Consider the following 5,178-nt stretch of genomic DNA (forward strand, 5'->3'; position numbering starts at 1 on the left):
TCTGTTTTGTATAATGTCTAACGGTGTTCCCTGTTTAGCGGAGGCTACGGCCCACAGTCGCCTCTACTGTCCCCGAATAAACGGCAATAAGCGAGACAATGTCTCGTAGCGCTCCTGGCCCAGGGTCGCTACATGTTGTATTCATTATAATGCATTGGACGAGTCCAATGTGGAGATGAAATGAAAATATAAAATATCTTGACTATATCTGGAAATATGTTAGTGTACAGATGCTTGCTGTTTAATTTTAAGTTTGCCGACAGGAGGAACGATGTACTCATTCATGTTTTCTGGACATATTTCTGACACTGAAGGTGTATTTTTTTACATTAAAAAAAATGTATACACAGCGCTGTGGTTGTGATTGACATGAATGTTACAATACATGCATGATAAAATATTACAAACATTTACCAGTTGAATAACAGGTGATAATAATAAACATATCTCATTCAAATTACGTGACCCGGTCAGGTGACGTCACAGCAAGGGGCGACGTCACAGCAAGGGGCGACGTCACAGCAAGGGGCGACGTCACAGCAAGGGGCGACGTCACAGCAAGGGGCGTGGTCAAATGGAAGGTTCGGAGTTCCTCCTAGAACACGGATGTTCCGTTCAGAGAGTCTCACTCACTCAACCGCCTCACCAGTGAACACGGAGTTTTCTCTGGACGAAAAGCAACTCAACAAGCACCCAGTGAACAATAGGGTAAGAACTCAAACTGCTTATTAGCTAGTTGTACGTGTGTTTTCACCTAGAGTCCAAGTTAAACACGCACCAAGTAGCTCGCTAAAGTACGGTTTAAAAGATATTACAAGCTAGCTAGATTGCATTAGCTCTTAAACTTTACTTAAGCATATTTTCTCTATTCTGTGAATTCTTCACTTCATATAGTTGTTTAATCCTGATTGTCTTTACTGTATGAAACAAATATATGAAGTGAACAATTTACAGACTAGATAAATTATGCTTCAGTAAAGTTTAAGAGCTAATACAATTTAGCTAGCTTGTATTATCTTGTACACTTTACTTTTTAGCTCTCCACTTCGTGAGTCTGAACCTGAGTGTCTTTACTGGTTCAGACGTATTAGCAATACAATAACTATAAAATAAGTATGTATCACGCAGACTGCCTCATTTCAAAGTTTGATATAATATTGGATCCGGTTGGATTATTGATTCTGATTCATAAACATGTGAGCTGTATTTAAATGTCGCATGCTGTACAGTTGAAAGCAATTTAACACGTCCTATGTATTGTTGGGTATCATTGTTCACTCTTTAAAATGCTTTATGTTTAATAAAAGTAATGCGTGGTTGTTTCTCTGCAAAGTGTAGCTGTCAAATAAGTGGACTGAAGTCAAGGATCAGCAGCCCTGCTCCTCCTTCATCCCCTTGGATTCTACATTTAGAATGTGTCATAGATCTACTTTCCCTTCCCGATGTAGATAATGTGTCAAAAGAAGTGTAATCTTAAAGATCACTGCCGTCACATCACAGACCACAAAGAAGCTGGCCGGCCACTGCAGGGGACAGCTCTCTGGGTGACCTCCATCGGCAATGAGGTCGGCCAGATACTGAAGAGTGTCCTGACGGTGCAGGAGCGGCCGGGACTGGACCTGATGGTCTCCGGAGTGTCTGTGTTGGATGCGTACCCTAGAACTCGCAGGAATACAGGACTGGTACCTCTGGAGTATCCTTAAGAGGCAGTGGCCCCCTAGGGCCATCAGTATGTACGATTCCCGTCAACATACTGTAGCCTTGTGTCCGGGTTGAGCTGGCGGGACTCGAGTGGAGTTGGCCGAACTTCACGTTGATCCACATCTCCGGTGGATGACGAATCTCAAAAAACGTGCACGGGTTCTTATTTTCTCCTCCTGCCCCTTTAACCCTCGTGTTGCCTTTACTCAGAAATCATACACCCTGCGGTCAAACTGGAGCCTTGCGCACACACAACCACACGTTTTAGTCCCGAGGACAACGGCAGAGGCGATAGAGGGGACCCTAAGCATCGGCACACGTCGAGCAGTATGCCAGCGCGCAGCCCTTGCAGATGTACTTGTTGCACCCGTTGCACACGGTGTATGTTTTAGAGTCCTTCTTCGAGGGGCAGATCTGACACCTCTTTCGCTTACTGCCCCCCCCCCCCCCCCGCGCGGCACGGCGGCGGCGGCGGCTGCCTCGGAGGAGAAGGAGGAGGAGGAGGAGGAGGAGGCCACCCGGGCAGCTTTGGCGACAAAGGCGGCGGACGCCTCCGTGCGCGGCAGACGCTCCCGTCTCTCCATGAACGGAGCGGCGAGCGCCTTTCCCAGCAGCTCGAGAAACACCCTCCTCTTGTTGCGTTTGCCGGGCATCCAGTCGGGGTGGACCTCTCGCATCGCTCTGACCCAAAGAACGTAGGCGCGTGGGATTCAACTCGGGTCTTTTTGACCCAGAGTACGGATACGAGTCGGGTCTTTCTGACCCCGCAGAGCACGGACACACGCCGGCTGGAGCGCGAGAGACGCCGGGGTCACTCTGACCCAGACCTGGGTCACTCTGACCCAGACCTGGGTCTTTTTGACCCAGAGGACAGGGGTAGAGGCTTGTAATTCACATATGTACGTGTATATACAGTTACGAGGGTCAGATTGACCCGAGGACAACGGGAGGGTTAAAAGAATATGTGAAATTGTCTGATTGTTCGTATAGTTGGTTGTTATGTAATTGTTATTTATTCGTTGTTGTTTTTGACTGGTGTAACTTGTAAAAACTTAAAATAAAATGATTGAAAGAAAGAATATGTGAAAATAGAAATAAGTGTGTTGTCCATTGAAAGAGTGCTCCGCTGCAGAAGTTAATAAGGAGAACAAATAATGGGTTTCACTCCGACTACAAATACTTCTGGTACAAAATGAACTCTGTAACTATCATGAAACACAAATGTCTTATTTATGCAGGAGGTAAACTAAACTGAAAGTTACATTCAAAGATGAGGACATAATGTGAGTGAAATCTAATACAGCCAGTAGATTTCAACCCAACACAACAGGATTTTTAAACTGCAGCATCAACTAATACTAGACAAAATCTCAAGGGCTGCATTTTTTCATATATGTAACATTTAAAAAATCAGGCACATCTTGTCTCAAAGCAAAGCCAAAAAACGTGTTACTTCTACGTTAGATTATTGCAATTCGTCATCATCAGGCTGCTCTAATAAGTCGCTTAAATATCTCAGTTGATCCAGAATGCTGCAGCTCGTGTTCTCACTAAAACTAAGAAAAGAGATCACATCACTCCTGCACTAGCTGCTCTGCACTGGCTCCCTGTAAAATCAAGAATCACATTTAAAATGCTTCTCCTTACCTACAAAGCCTTGACTGGTGATGCTCCATCATATCTTAAGGAGCTTGTAGTACCATATTGCCCCACTAGAGAGCTGTGCTCACTAAATACAGGGCTTCTTCTTAGATAGTGTCTATCATTAGGCTGAATCAGGTTCACCTCGTCCAGCCCCTAGATATGCTGCTATAGGCTTATAAGCTGCTGGAGGACGCTTTAGGATACCCTGCTTTCTCCTCTTCTCTCTCTCCTTTCTCCAGACGTCTCCTCACGCTCCGCTGCCACAAGGACAGATACAGGAGAACATTCCTGCCGACGGCTATGAGGCTCTACAACAGATCACCTCTTGCCAGATCGCAATAACTGCAATAATAACTTCATATCCACACTATGTTGATCTGCACTTCACACATTTCATTTACTTACACTACACACATACACACACACTTCATTTTCATTTACACTACACACATACACACTTTGCATTTTGCACACTGTCTATATTTAATATTTTTAAATTTAATTTAATTTGTCATTAGTATTGTATTGTGTATTGTGTATGCATATATGTTGTATATATACATATATATTTTAGTTTATATTTTACTTTGTATACTTCTTGTATACATCTTTATCTTTCATCCCTGTTTTTTATATTTTATAATTTTTTTATTCTTGTGTGTTTAGTTTATTGGTGCTGCTACTGTTACGACAAATTTCCCCTTGGGGATTAATAAAGTACATATCTATCTATCTATCTATCTTTACATCTCTCCATCGCACATTACTAACTCTACTTCTTCCCCGGAGTCTGTGCCTTCTCGCCTCATCGGGTCCGTTTTGACCTGGCTGTGTCTGAAGCTGGTCCTGACCCCTTGACCCTGCTTCCTGCATCTGTTACGCCCCTGAATAAGGGGAGAAATAATCACATGAGTGATATTGTGGTGTTTCCACAGCAAGCTGCTTTACTAGAATGAGGAAAACACCGCGAAATCCCACTGAGTATCCAGGCGCAGCCAAAAGCAATCGACCCCAGATATCTGATCAGGCTACTCAGCAGATGACAGACAAAGCAATTTCCAATCAACCCTCAACACAAATAGATACAATAATACATGGACAAATCACCATTCAAAATAACAACAGATCATCAACAATAGCATTTACACTTGTTACACTCTCCCCTACACAATAAATGTCGTCTCGACATTAACAGAATCCACCTTCTCCATTTCTTCTCTCCACATGACTCGGATGATCTTCTGTGAGGTTGGACTCAAAGGTCAGAGGTCAAAGTTCGACGATGGTCAACAGTCCATATCTGGTAACTGGCCAGTTCTGTAAAACGACCCGTATCTTGTCCATGACAATAGATCAGGGAACCAGCCCATCCTTTTCCCACGACAGTCTGTCACCAGATTTTACATTGTCTCTGGAATTAGTCACATATATCCAGTCAGTAGGCTCGGGGAGGGCTGGAAGTAGTATGGCTGTAAAGATGGCAGCCATGGAACCAGTCCTGCTGCGTGATAGAACGGCAACATCTGATGTTCTGGCTGGACACAGTAGCAGGAGGGGATGCCAAGGTGGTTGTAGGTCATGCGCGTTGGCGGGTGTCTGTCTCTCTGTGGTCGCTGGTAGGGCAACTCCTCGGATCCAGCAGCAGCACTTGAGGGAGAAGTATCCAGTGAAGGTCCATCGAGCAAGTTTCCATCCGGTAAATCCATTGTCTCACTTAGCAACTCCTCCAGCTGGTCTCTCGCTGGGGGCTGTGCTGGCGGTGTCAAAGGAGCTTGTGGGCCAACTATCTTTTCTGCCGGTGGAGGCCTGTGTCTAAGTTTGCTTTCTGATTCA

At 44.7% G+C, this 5,178-nt stretch overlaps 1 long non-coding RNA gene across 1 annotated transcript; it reads left to right on the forward strand.

Annotated features, from left to right (window-relative positions):
• The first annotated feature begins 203 nt into the window (after positions 1–203).
• On the forward strand, positions 204–2,780 carry LOC130209659 (uncharacterized). The gene is made up of 2 exons (XR_008834662.1): positions 204–708; positions 1,501–2,780. It is a non-coding gene; the product is annotated as an uncharacterized LOC130209659 (long non-coding RNA).
• The last annotated feature ends 2,398 nt before the right edge of the window (positions 2,781–5,178 follow it).

The sequence above is a fragment of the Pseudoliparis swirei genome, chromosome 19 (assembly GCF_029220125.1).
Source record: "Pseudoliparis swirei isolate HS2019 ecotype Mariana Trench chromosome 19, NWPU_hadal_v1, whole genome shotgun sequence".
In the NCBI taxonomy this organism is placed as follows: Eukaryota; Metazoa; Chordata; class Actinopteri; order Perciformes; family Liparidae; genus Pseudoliparis; species Pseudoliparis swirei.